General features: G+C 42.1%; 1 long non-coding RNA gene across 8 annotated transcripts in view; it reads right to left on the bottom strand.

Moving 5' to 3' along the window:
* Positions 1–14837, bottom strand: part of LOC146812328 (uncharacterized) — a 192921-nt gene that overhangs the window by 25150 nt on the left and 152934 nt on the right. For 6 of the 8 annotated variants that reach the window (XR_014965907.1, XR_014965905.1, XR_014965906.1 and 3 more), the window contains one exon: positions 13220–13326. The exons of the other annotated variants lie outside the window; for them this stretch is intronic. This is a non-coding gene — a long non-coding RNA (uncharacterized LOC146812328). The remainder of the gene's footprint in view (positions 1–13219; positions 13327–14837) is intronic. 8 annotated transcript variants of the gene reach the window in all.

Below are 14837 nucleotides of genomic sequence, written 5' to 3'. Positions count from 1 at the left end.
ATTTTTACTATGATATGCATAATTTTAATTGCACAATTAAATATTTTTTAAATAAACCAAGTTATATGGATAGGTTTAATCTGTTTTAAAAAATGATTTCAATATATTTTCCCCACATCTTAAAGTGTGTTTTATTTAGAGTTTATTTAAATACAAAAGGGATATTGCATGTCCCCAATGCTAAACATCTTTTAAATGCATTATTTATTAATGGATTTCAAATTACTCAGGTACGAAAATTAATACAGAGTAACAATACACTCCGCCACCCCTTCCCACATATCCAGTGCCAGTGGGTGGTACACACCAAAAAGTATTTTGGTGATTTAAAAAAAAAAAACAATGATATTAATAAATATGTAAAAATAAATGAATAACCAAGTACTTGAATTAATGCCACCGTATTATATATTTCCCCACCCAAACCCCCCCCATTTCCCCGACACCCCATGCCAGAGGGTGGGTGTTATACACCCAAGAGTATTTATTTCTAACTTTAAAGAAGATAAGAACTGTATTAAAAACTAAAATAAATGCATTAAAATTAATGCCAGAGTATTGATTCACTACCCCATCCAATAACCCAATAGCTCACACATCCCATACCGGAGAGTAAGTTTACTCCCTCCAAGAGTTTAATATTGGTTTTAACTACATAAAAACATTAAATGAATGCCCAAGCATTAAAATGAAAAACTGAGTATTAAAACACTGGCCCACCCAAAACCCTCATTTCTCTCACATCTATTATATATTTAAAATTATTTTTTTAAAACACAAACTAAACCAAAAGCAAATGAAACCACTGTCTTTAACATTCTTCCAATATAAAAACTTACCTATCAAACTTGCCATAAATGCATTGTAATGGCATGCATTGTAATTTATTCTGCAAAATGCATTGTAAAATCATAACGTCGTAATGCCTGCGTTGTGATGGTAGTTTCCTAGTTTGGGAACCACACATGCCATACAACCTCTTGGCAAGCATAGTTCTAATAAGGACACTACGTCAGCCCTGGTCTCTAATAAATCATGGGACTAAGCAACTAAAAACAAGACAACATGGAGGTACCCCATCCCCAGAGTCCTCGGAGAAGTTACAATTCCAAGACTCCTGATAGTTAACAGATTTCTGATATGAGCTCTCCTTGTTCCTTTCAGGAATCTTCTGACCAACAGTACGACAGAGGGTGATCTGATCTCAGACAAGAGAGAGTATGTGCAACTGAAAACAGAGACAAAACTCGTCTGATGTGAAGATAAAGGAGGACAGGCCACTTCCATATAACGCACCTTTCAAGAGATGTAGAATTGCCAGCTAGATATGCCACATAATGAGATCCCTCCTCCTGAACAGGAGTTGGGAAGTGACCCTCAACAGTGCGACAGAGCTCACCATAATCAGCTGGAATCTCCACTAATTTCTGGTAATGAAAGCAACTGATGCCTTCATTACAATTGAAACAACTGAAACAACGGACACCCCGTAACCACTCCGGACAGACTATCACTTGGAAATCCAAATTGAGTGTGATATTCAACTCACCATTAAAGCAATCTTTTGGGACAGCTTGACTACTTCTTAAGATATTCTATAGGCGGAGGTCGATTGGCCCCCACCTTTTGTTCTTGCTTGTCCACAAGGTGAGATAGTTATTCTACCTTCTTTCTCACACCTCATGCTAGACAAGGTCAAATATGTATTTGAATGGGCCCTTGCTTTGGCCCCAGTTCTTTACTGTAATCACACGTGTTGGGATAAGGATTCCCCTGAACATGCTATTCCTATACGGTCTACACTTCACATTCAGCCACAGTGTCCTATGGGATGGTAAAGCTCCTGTTCTAGAAATCCTTTCTCAACTTGAGTACCAGGAAATAATAGAACCCTGCATCTCTCAAATTAATATACCTCTTTTTCCCCGTTGTGAAACCTGATGGCTCCTATCGTATAGGATTATATCAAACACATTTGAATAGCCATACTCGTTCATTTGCAGTGATAAATATCCATAGTACGGTGTGGATTAATAATATCATCCGTAAGAAATACAAAACCACATTGGGCATTTCCAATGTTTTTTTCTATCAAATTTGGCTCCTGAGAGCCGTGACTGGTCAGCATTTAGCACCCTTGCAGGTGCTACACCTGACTTCCTAAGGGCTATAAGAACAGCCCGGGAGTCTTTGAAGCATGCATTGTGTTGATTCTCCATGAGCTCGACCCCGATGTGCTTTCCTATGTTGATGATATCTAACTCACAGATGTGATGAATTGAGCCCCCAATTAGCAAGACGATCAATATTTTTGTGATTTTCTGAACTGGTTTACAAATCTAACTTCAAAAAATTTTACACAGCTTTTCTGTGTCCTTTTCTTAGGATCTGAAATTAAAAAGGAGAGGAACCGTCTTGCCCTCATTTTCTGAAAAAGTTTGCTCAATTACAGCCACCATGCACACTGAAAAAAAAAAATTATTTTCTTATGGGATTTTTGAATTTTTGCAGGACATACATACCAGATTATGCACAATGCTTTACAGTGCTTTATACCTTGACAAGTCCTGATTTTTTCCACTTCCTGTTGGACATCAGAACACATCACAACACTCAGTTCTTTACAGTCTGATTTTCTTTAAACACGTAGCCTACATACAAATGTTAACACCACTAACTTGCCCATATGGGAATTACAGGGTGGAATTGGATTCACATGTTGTCGACATAGGAGTGTATGTAGAGTCTATGGTTCAAGCTATAGCCGCGAGTGGGGCTATGTAGAGTCTGAAGAGGGTGGGGCTCAGAGAGGAGCCATGGGGCCTCTGCAGCCAATCTTAGTGGGTTCTGAGAGGAGCGGTGGTAGTCTGATTCACTGTATTCTTCCTGTGAGGAAGGAATGGATCCAGTCCAGTGCTTTGTCACAGATGCCAGCATCATGGAGTCTCATGCTTAGGTGAGAGGCAGTATTGAAGGCAGCTGAGAGGTCCAGGAGGAGGATGGCTTCTGTTGGTCCCTGGTCAAGGAGGGAGCAGTTGTCATCCGTGGCAGCGAGGAGGGCGGTCTCAGTACTTGAAGCCCGATTGAGAAGAGTTCAGGATGTGGTTGACTGCGATAAACACTGAGTAGGGTGTTGATGGCCATCAACGACCTTGGCTGAGCAGGGAGATAGAACAGAAATTCTTAAGGTCGGTCTGGTCGGTGGATGGTTTCTTTAGCAGGGGGTTGATCTCGGCGTGTTTCCAGTCATCAGCAAAGGTGGTGGTCTTGATGGAGCAGCTGATGGTGAAATGTAATTCGGGGTGATGGAAGTGGTGGCTCTGTGGAAGATGTGTTGCGAGCAGGGGTCAGAGTGTGGTCTGGAGTGACTGCTCTTCATGGTTTTGAAAGTGACTGCCGTGGTGAGCAGGGTCCTATTAAGGAATGGGCAGTTGCTCAAGTTGACCCATCTTCTATGCTACCCTCCGGGGAAAATGATCTTTCACAAGTTTCTTAACCTCTCTTTTCCAGCAACCTGTACCTCATGGTCACTCTACCCACTGACTTATCAATTTTTTGGAACCGTGGACATGATATTACTGATCTGTGTGTAATTTTCGGAAAGTTTAAGGTACACCTCAATATGTGGGCTTGACTTGCAGATAATTAGTAATAAAATTCATATTTTGAATGAGGGAAAAATTCCCCAAGTGAAACAGGTACACATGAATCATTGAAAAAATCCTTATGAATATATGTCTTGAAATGGCTTCAAAACGTACAATACCTGGTCAGATAGGATCATATTGCCTAAGCCTATTTGACTGAACAAAGTCTTTTAACAATATTAAAAGATTTTTTAAACACATAAACCAATGTGTACAAGACCAAAAGCTCCAGTAGGCTTAAATCAGAGACAACTGCAGTATTCTGTTAACATAATACATGTACAGTTAGCAGCAATTACAGCATTAAGAGGTCTATTAACCCCTTCTGTGCCACGCCCTTTCCCCCTCCTGTTCCGGGCGTTGTATTAGTGGGTGGGGTTCGTTACGAGATAGTCTCGTCATGGGCACAGCGCAACCGTGCTCCATGACGAGACTATCTCGTCATGGGCACTGAAGAGGTTAAAAGAAATGCACCACAGTGGAGGGAGCCGTCCAACAAACAGTAACCCGCTAACAGAGCCAGTAAAAATAGGAGGGTTGAAGGTAAGAGGTTACCACGCCAAAGATGCCAGTTCTAACATGCCAGGAACAAAACAAAACAGGCAATAAGAGCTGGTAGTAATAATCAAGGGGCAACACATCTGACTACCTTGGAATATAAGAAGTCAAGAACTTTTATAATATACCCAAATAAAAACAGTAGGTGGTGGCAGGTGTATATGCCTTCCAAAAGCTAACACCAGCCTCCTTGCAGAGCCTTCTCATCTAGCTTTTGGAAGTATAGTTCCAATTCGGACATTGATGAAAAAGTCAAGTATGTCAGAGGTATTCGAGAATGGGCAGTTGCTAAAGGCATCCTACTTTCTAGGCTACCATCAAGGAAAGTGATCTCTTTTCAGGCTACCTCTGCTTCTCACTGTCCACCTATCCACGGTCATCAATTATTTGGAACCCTGGGCAAGTTGTTGCAGTGATTTTTAAGGGACATTTTCTTAAACTTTATTGTACAGTGCAATATGCGGGCTTTCAATTTGCAGATATTGAGTAATGAAATGAAAATTTAATTTATAACGTGCGCTAATACCCGGAAGTTTCTAGGCGCGGCGGCTCCCCCCCGATATACTGACCAGAGTGGAAAATGAACATGCTGTGATGGGCTAGTTGTTAAAAAGCTACTCTTTTTTTTAAGTTTACGAAATCCCAGTAGATTATTTTCTGTCTTTAGTGTCAGTGGGAGGGAATTTCACCTTCTGGCTGTGCCCAAAATAAAGCTTCTACCCCCCCACCCCCAGGGAGCCGTCTTGACCCAGGGGATCAACAGATTTGCAGCGGTCACAGAGCGCAGCTGCCTCTCTGGAATATACCACTTGAATTTGTCTGCGAAATATTCCGGGCCCAGGCCATGCATTGCTTTGAAGGCGATAGAGGGCCGTGAATTCAATCCTTCTTTTAACTGGAAGCCAGTGCAGAATTGGAAGGGCATGGGCCACTGATTGATGTTTTGGAATGTCAAGTAAAAGGCGAGCTGCTGTGTTGGACAACTTGCAATTTGTTGAGGAGACGTGACTGTATATTTAAAAACAGCCCACTACACTAATCTATTCTAGACAGGATCAAGGCTGTAACCACCAATTTCCGAAGTTCTAATGGGATGTAGGGGAGAATTTTCCTGATAATTTTGGTCGAGTAAAAACATGCGGAGATAAGTGCATTTATTTGCCCCTCGAAGGACAACTTGGTGTCAAAATAGACTCCTAGATTTTTCACCTTGGAGGTGGAAGTAGGAATCTCTCCCATTTCCTGAGGCCACCAGTTGGGTTGCCAAAAAGAGGTATCTCGCCCAAACAGGAGTACCTCGGTTTTCCCGGTGTTCAACCTCAAGCAGTTTTGGGACATCCAATGCCCAACTTTGCGCATACAATCCTGAAATCTCCAAGCAGTATTCATTGAGTCCCCTGAAAAGGACGCTACGATTTGTGCGTCATCGGCATACGACACTGTCTTGAAACCGAGAGACCTAATAAGAGAGCAAAGGGGGGGCAACATATACATTGAAAAGTGTAGGGCTCAAGGAGGAGCCCTGTGGCACCCCACATAGAAAGGTGAACCCGGATTATGTATATCCACCAAGCTCCACTCGTTGCTCCCTGTCAGGGAGAAAGGATTTCAGAAGGGCCAAAGCCTTGCCCAAGATCCCTCAGAAAACAATCGGTTTATTAGGAGATCATGATCCACCATTTTGAAAGCCTCAGAGAGGTCTAAAAGAATCAGGGCAGTCTTTCCACTCTTATCCAAGACCTCTCTTATTTCCTCCGACACATTAATCAGGTCCAGCTCTGTGCTGGATTCTAAAACCATATTGGGCCCCATCTAGGAGATTATTGTCCTTTATGAACCGGTTGAGTTCAGTGTTCATGGCCTTTTCTATGACTTTAGCTGGAAGGGGTAGTTTGGAAATAGGCCTGTAGTTGCTTGGATCAGTGTTATCCAGGTTTGGTTTTTCAGGAGTGGGAGGATGGATGCCTTCTTCCATGGGATCGGAAAATACCCGTTGGAGAAGATACAGTTAAAGATGTCTGTAAGATAGCTAGTAGTGACCCCCAGTGCCAGGTGAAGGATCTTAGGGGGGCAAGGGTCCAAGGGGGAGCCTGATCTCATTTGGCCGAGAATTGTCATGACCAGAGTTTGAGAGAGTGTTGAAAGCATACAGACAAGAGCTAGAAACTACTAGCATACCTTCACCACTCGGACCCTCAATCATGGTGGAGGGGGGGCATTTAAGTGTCCTCCCAACTCCTGACGGGTAGATAGAAAAAGGTCCAAGACTGTTAACTTTTGCTTGAAAGTTGTCTGCCAGCCGGTTGCAGAAGTCTTGGTCTGTTGCTATATTTTTCTGATCAGGGAGTTAACTCAATTTCTGCACTGTAGAAAAGAGTTCTTTTGTAGAGGTAATTCAGATTTCAAATGAGGGCAAAATTCCATATGATGACTCAAGTAACATGTATCACTGAAAATAATTACCCAGGATCCTTACTCATAGGTATTAAAAATAATTGAAGACAACCATCACCATATTAGACAAGATCACCATTCTAAAATATTAAAAAATCTATTAAAGTTTTCAACACAAACCAATCTGTACAAGACTATATGCTCTGCGAATCTTCACTCAGACTGGACAGCAGTATTTTAACATAGAGGTACAGTTAATGGCAATAACCGCATTAACATGCCCATCAAAAGAAATGCAACACAATAGGAAGAGCCGGCTAATAGTGTGCCGGCAAATACTGTGCTACCAAGAGATTTGAAGGCAAAAAGTTAGAGAACCACGTCAAAGATGCCAGGTCTAGCAGGCAAAGAACCAACCCTGTGCCCCCCCCACCCCCAACAAAACACAAACCATCACAGATGGTAGTAGTCATGTAGGTGAAACACATCGGACTACAAGGAATATAAGGAAGTCAAGAATGACCGTAATATACCCAAATAAAGAGTAGGTGACTGCAGGTGCCTATGTCTCCCAAAAGCTAACACCAGCCTCCTTGCAGTGGCTTGTGGTGTAGCTTTTGAATTTACAGTTCAGATTCTGACACTGATGAAGCTTCAAGTACGCCAAAGATATTAAAGCATGAGCAGTTGCTTAAGACATACTACCTTCTAGGCTTTCCCCAGGGAAAGTGATCTTTTGTCAGTTTCTTAACCAGCCTCTACAATTTCTTAAGATGACTCAAGTACACATGAATCATACTAAAGTCCTTACCAAGGATCCTTATGAATGTATGCTTAAAGGGGATTTAAAGACACCCAACTCCTTGTAAGACAGGATGACAATTCTCTAAGCCTCTGTTGCTAAACATAGTTAAAAAATAGAAATTACTACATTTTTCCAATCAAACCAATGTGTGAAAGACCAAAAGTGCTGGCAGGCTTAACTCAGACAGGACAGCGGTATTCTGTTAACATAATAGTGGTTCAGTTAGTGGCAATAACTCATTAAGATATCCATCAAAAAATGCACCACAACAGAAAGAGCCATCCCACACATGGCCGTCCCAAACAGGATGTTTAAAGGCAAAATGTATAGGAGAACTATGCCAAAGATACAAGGCCTAACAGGTCAAGATCCCCACCCACCCCCCAAAAAAACCATTACAGCTTGTAGTTTCAATGAAGGGCAACACAGACTACCTTGGAATATAAGAAGTTAAAAACTATCATAATATACCAAAATAAAGAATAGGTGTCTATGCCTCCCAAAAACTAACAGCAGCCCTCTTGCAGTAGCTTGTCATGTAGCTTTTGAATGTACAGTTTCAATTCTGACATTGCTGATGCTTCAAGTATGCCAGAGGTATTAAGGCATGTGCAGTAGCTCAAGGAATCCAACCTTTTATGCTGCACTTGAAGAAAGTGATCTTTCACCAGTTTCTTACCCTCTTTCCAGGATACCACTACCTCTCGCTGTTGCTATATGCACTGTCAGGTTATCCATTTTTTAGAACCCTGGGCAAGGCATTGCAGTGATGTGAGTAGCATTTTCTGAAACTTATGTACCGTTCAATATTCGATGTGGCAACTGTGTAGCAGGTGTCCTAACTTTTGAAACGAACACCTTTGAGTATGGGAACATCAAACATTCTCTCAACGTCTTCTCAAATTGCATTACACAGAATGTAGTATATTGTATTTGGTGTCCCTGCCAATTACCCTACATAGGACAAACAAGCAAACCAATCAAAACACAAAGAAATCAACACCGAAGGAGAATAAGGTGTTCCCTCCCCAGTGCCCCTCTGGAAGCCCACTACAAAGAAAAAAAAACACACTGCAGACGATTTAAAGTGGCAAGTAGTGGTAAGAGTGTTCCTGCCAAAAGGAGGGGGGTGATCTAACCCATATACTACAAAGATTAGAATGCCAGTGGATAGAGCGAACAAAGGTCAATTGATCAGGGACTTAACACGAGTAAAGAATGGCGTGGGTTCGTGTCTACCTTGGCTAACTGAAGTTCTATTACCATTGATCTTAACCACCAAATATTACTGATTAGATAGTGTCAGTTTCCACTATTGTCACAATACCTTTTGTGGTTCTGAGCACACAGTAGATTAAGGTAATGCTGGTTTATACTAACGTAAACCCATTGTCCCATCACCTGATCTGTAAAATACTATTTGTATCACAAGTAGCAACGTCACACACAAACAGGATTCTACTTTACCATGACTATGTATTTGTGTAATCAAGATGTATGATCAAGTAGCATTAGATGTGATAAATTGACCCTGTCTTGTCTATGGCTATGCCAAGAAACAAATCCATCAATGTATGTTTAATAAGTTATATTACTATGCCGATATACAGTAACAAGGTCTTGCTGAATTTGAAATGTAATGCAACTAGAATGACTATAGGAAATACGCTGCACATGTAAATTACTTGCCAGAACAGCTCTCACATCAGCTTCGTAGCAGCTGGGACCATTAAAACAGCCCTGGCTAATCCCTCTAAGAACATCTCCTTTGTAAGACAATATGTCAATTATTTTTATTTAGCATTCCATTACACACATCTCAGCCCCTTACATAATCGCTTGATGCAAGTATCCAACTTCCTTTAATAGACCGAGAACATCCCCTTCATGCTACCAAATGCCATCTATTAAAACTCCCTTTTTACCCCCCTTTATTTTTTTATACACTTCAATGGCCCCCTTAATATGTGCCAATCACTATACCTTGACGCTAATATCTAACTATCTCGAAGACGAGATCTGTTTGGAAAGAGAAAAGTATCCTTTAGCAAGGTCTGCCCTCATGCGCCGCTCCCGGCCAGCAGGGCATGCATAAAGACTATAAATCAAGGCCAGAGAGAAGCGATCAGTCTTTACATTGTTCGAGCAGAGACAGACGAGTGCAGGTCTCCTACTCATCACGGGCGAGATTTTTCCACTCGGGAGACATACTGAACCCTTCATTGGACTACCCTTCATATAATTAATACCGTTAAGAGATGTGAACGCGCCCTTTTTCTCTCCGATATCTTTGTACCTCCGCTTTATTGCGATTGCGCGGTTATATATTGAAATATTAATCGAGTGTTCACAGCAACCATTGTTTCTGTTTAATTGTAAGTACCCTGGTTCCACGTGAGTAGGGTATACTTTGTGTCTCAATACAGGGTCTGCACTTTGGCCTCCAGGACAGTGAGCCTTTGAGATCTTCTGCGAGTTCTCATGGAGAAGACCCAGCCCTGGGAAAGGGAATCAATTTTGTCCTTCAGCTGTTCCTTCGAAATGTCCATGACAGCTAGAAATATATACACATACACCGGTTACATCCAGACCATTAATCTTGTTTTCTGTTACTTTTCTCAAATACAGAAAGTTTAACCTTTCACGTTTGGGTGGGCAAACCCCACATTAACTCAACCAAGCTCTGGAATAGCCTGCCTGTAGGTAATCTGCTTTTTTGCGTGCACATCCCAGATTTTTGCCTTTTTGCTGGACTCAGACTTGTGTGCACTTTTCCCTTGCCTACCACTAGTAAAATTGTCTATGCTCCACTTGAAGCAGTGGCTTCCCCAATTGGTACATTTAGCCTTCATAGCTCCATAGTAGTCTCCATAGTATATGGTGCATCCAGGGACTGGAAGGTAAATGCCACAAGTGGGATGCAGCACCTATTTTGCCATCCACTACAGTGGTGGTCTCAACAGGACTACAGACCTACCCTGTGTAGCCAGATTACTGCAGTGCAAACCCTGCAGTACTATTGGCCCAAATTACTTTACATTTTTTTTCCCCAATCAACCCTTAGTAGACCTTGTATCCCACAATGTAGGGTGCAAGGTTTTCAAAGTGGAAAGTAGAAAATGGTTACCATGTCCTGAAATGGACAAGAACCCAAAAACCCAATTTCACTGTGGCAGACCCCTCTATCCTAGGTTAAACAGTGCAAATTAAAATATTTAACACATGAAACTCCTGGGGCACACTGAAAATGGAGAGAACAGTATGCAAAAGCATTTCTTGTTGACCCCACCCAGTCTAGTTGCTGAAGGCCCCTGCTATCATTGTGCCAGGGTTAGATCTTTGGATTTGTTGTGGGTACAGTGCGGTCTTCAAAAAAATATTGATTTCAGTTGTGAGCACATTAAGATTACCAGTACCCTCCCCACTCACACCGCCAACCTTCGAGCCAGAATCCAGCTCATGACAGCCAAGACGGTGACCATCTCAGATTTGCCCTAACATTGCAGTAAATCAAAACAGAGCGAGTGCAAAGTTAGCAGGTCAGGCCTGGGAAGCTTTACTTGGTCAAAGATAAACTAGGAGTGTCTTTGGGTGTGCTTACGCAAAAGCTGGTCTATCCTACAAAACCAACCTCATCCAGCCTTCCTCAAACACTTTCTCCACCTGCTGTCAAGAGGAGTCCTGAAGGAATGGACATCCTCCCTCTTGTACCCTGAACAAAGGAGTGAACTCCATGGATCAGCTGGGTGACCTTCTGTATGGCTACAGGGAAAAAAGCAGCAAGAGTTTTCCCCCGGAAGTGCCCAACTGACTAATGGCACTTGGACTGGACCCTGCCATCAGTTATCAACACCCTATGAGTCTTAGCACCTCCCCAGAAGGGCTTTAGAAGTGTACTCCTATAGTTAGGACCTAGAGTGCAAGTCAGAAGGTAACATCTTGGACTAAGACAAACCCGGTTGTGTATCTGACTGGGGCGCCATCATAGTCCACCTCAAACTGCACCTACATCCCAGTCTCCTGCAACCATTAAACGTTAGTGGGCTATTTTTTTTTTTTTTTTACTTTAATATCAGCAGCTCTCCTATTTTGAGGAGGCAGTTAGTTTACGAATTTTTACTCTCTTCAGTTAGGTTTGGGATTAATACTTTGTGTTGTGACCCTATAAAGTTTGACACTGCATAAAAACACATTGTCTCCATGTGAAGCCCGACTGCTCTGTGCCATATCTACAAGGGGGTTGAGCTCAGGTTCATTTAGTGGCTTAGGGTTCACTCAGAGAAGCTGTGATTATTCTGAGGTGGGATGTCACTCCACCCAAAATAATCCAATTTCCTGCAATTGCCATTTCAGATATCTGTAATCCACTTTATCTAGCTAAAGTCACAAATGTTTCAAACTGGTGAGAAACTTCACTTTCCTTCTGAAATCCCATCCACACGATATTGTGCCAAAACAGTCTTACACATTTATTTCCCAGTCTTCAAGATTTAGCAATTTCCAAACATGGCAGTACATTGTTTACTTTAATAGGCTGAAGAGTCCGCATTACTGCCTACTTGTGTAGCAGGCAGAGGTTACTTTGCATCACCTTTTTGAGGGGGATATTTATCACTGGTGTATAAGGCCAATACAGATTGCATTAGAATCACATTGCAAAGTGCTACAGGGGATTGCCAAGGCACATAGAATGCAGATTAACGTAATGGTTGCTTAGTGTACATTCTTAAGTGGGGATGTGAAATATAATAACTGGTAGACCACAGTAATGTCCAAAAGTCAGTTTAATTTAGTTGTTAGTTTGTTGAAGTCTTGTCACATGTAAGAACCAAACACAGCTGCTCCATGGTAGAAAGGTGTTACAGTTGTGGCAAATTCCTGCTGTGAGAGCCGGCAGCCAAGGTGAAAGCCAGGTCACACATTGCAGTGTCAACAAAAATTAATCCTTTTCCTTTGGATCTGCCCTTATGAATAGAAAGTTAGCAGAAATATTTACAGTAACATTGATTTTTGCACAGCAGAGGTAATTACTGAAAGCTAGAATTTCTACACGATTGTACACATTGCATGATTCTCCTGTGAACCAGTAGTAGGAGATACTTTAGGCCATAACTGTATGTGGTGGTAGATCGTTTTATCCAGGGGAAAGGGCAATTTAAATTAGCCAGCATAGTCTGTTGTACACTGAAGGCCAACAAGAGAATGTGGCCTAATGGCTAGATCGGTCACTATCGAAGCTGGGGAACCGGGTGGGTTAGAGTCTCGGCAGGATTCTCCACATACTGTGATTCTGGGCGAATCACTTAATCTCCACGTGCCTAAATAAATGAATGTGTCCATCTCTAACAAAACTGGCTCTGATACCTTTGGGTCGAGTTTGCACTATATACACCCCTCCCCGCCCCCCCCCCCCCCAAAACAAAAACCAACAAAAAAAAACACAGGAGTGCTAGAATGGTAAGATGATACGCAGACAGGATGCCATTGGGAGGGAGAAAATTATTATTTATTTATTTTTTAAATAAAACACTGACTAGTACAAGTAGTACATGATAACATTGAAAATAACCCAATGCAAGGACTAGGGCTCATCCCGCTTAGGTCAAGTGGTGGGTTAGTTGTCTGTGCTCACATTCACAAACTAACAGTAAGATCTTGCACTAAACAGATGACCATCAGGAACATATGAGCACTACAGAATACAGGTCTCATTTTATACAGGATGTTGGATATAACGCAAGGGAAACTACTAATAACTGCAACAGTATATTTTTAATTCAACACTTAATTATAACTTAATTATAAATTAGATTACCATATATTGGATAGATTTCAACACTAAAATCCTTTCACATCTAGAAACAAGGACTTTGTAGAATTTTGTCTAATAGACCAGTCAGGAGCTTTCCATAGCGGGTCAACCTGCAACACAAAAGGACAGAATATTCAGTAGGAGCACTTGCTCGCCCACCCAAAACTCCAGGCAGACGTCATGAAAGCAAAATCTTGCCCAGCTGGTCATTCTACATCCTGGCACATGTAGAAAGCATACTTCCAGCAGAAAAAAGCAGAAATACCACCAGGGCCAGCTTTAGGGCAGTGCAACTGGTGCAGCCGCACTGGGGCCCAACCTGGAAGGGGGGCGCTGACCTCAGGTGAGGGGAGGGGGGGGGGGACAGACTCTGTTTAGCATTAACTTAAGATTTAAAAGGATTTGATGCAGAGTTCCCTGTGCTTCCTGATTTCTCTAGAGGCAGTTTTGACTCACCATAAAGTAGCGCAGAGGGTATATATGCCTGCGGCAAAGATCAGATCTGTATTTAATAAGCAAGGGAGGGGCTATGGAGAGATAAAGGGCCCTTTACCAGGTGTTAGTGAAGAGGTCGGGTGGGAAAGGGGGAACAGAAACAGAAAAACAAAATGTTGCACTGGGTGTCACCAGCGCTAAAGCCAGGCTGAATACCACTACAAAGCTGTGTATCCCTGGTCACATTCAACGGAAACAGTCAGAACAATGACATCGAGGTACATTATCCAGATGTTTGAACAAGCTTTGAAACTTGTCAGACACAAAACTCACCTACGGGACTAGGACATGAAAGTGCTGACAGTGTCCTCGATGCTGGCTCTGCAGATTGGGCACTGGTTTAATCCAGGGGCATACACCATACACACTACAAGATGGCGACAGGGAACAAAGACGATGGAAACCTCGCTGGCCCTGCACATCTTGCACACTCGCTCTTACATCAAAAACTGTTTCATTCAAGCTCCAAATCCCCTTGACCTTTCCTCGACCCATCACCAAACAATTATACCAAAGCTAAAGGGGTGGTGTTGTAACATCCAAGTAATAAAACAAAAAGATTTTAAAAAAATAAACACACAGCTCACAACAACCTTAACACTAGATGAAAATCATTGTAATATCTGCACTACCTCTGGACGTAATAATATGAATACAAAAACAATGTATTCAGTGGATAGGATCTGCAAGAGAAATGCCTCTACGTTAAGCAAAAAAAGCCTATTTAAGGGACCTGGTTGTGATCGAAAAAAACAGGTTTATCAATAAGATAGAAGCATCGGTGGTTGACAGGGTGGAACCTCATTAATTGGCAGACCTCAGGCATCGTGGTCATGATGCAGAGATGGACAGTACTGCGGTGCCGTGTAGCATAGAGGGTCTATTTACTATGCAGAATTTCAACGGGGTATGAAACTTTCTGGGCATGATCACTCTAGCAAGTTAAAAGAACATTGGCTTGAATTCACTATGGTACTTCCATCTTGCCCACCCCTCCAGTGCAGTTCCCGGTTGACCATAGTCCATTTCAGTTACGCCTCATTCAAATCGTACTTGTGCTGCAATCATGGGTTCTTCTGCGGTTGGATGCTCATGAACCAGACTTCGAGGCTTTCAAAAAACTATG

The sequence above is a fragment of the Triturus cristatus genome, chromosome 7 (genome assembly GCF_964204655.1).
Source record: "Triturus cristatus chromosome 7, aTriCri1.1, whole genome shotgun sequence".
Taxonomy (NCBI): Eukaryota; Metazoa; Chordata; class Amphibia; order Caudata; family Salamandridae; genus Triturus; species Triturus cristatus.
This window is presented reverse-complemented; position numbering and strand designations above follow the sequence as displayed.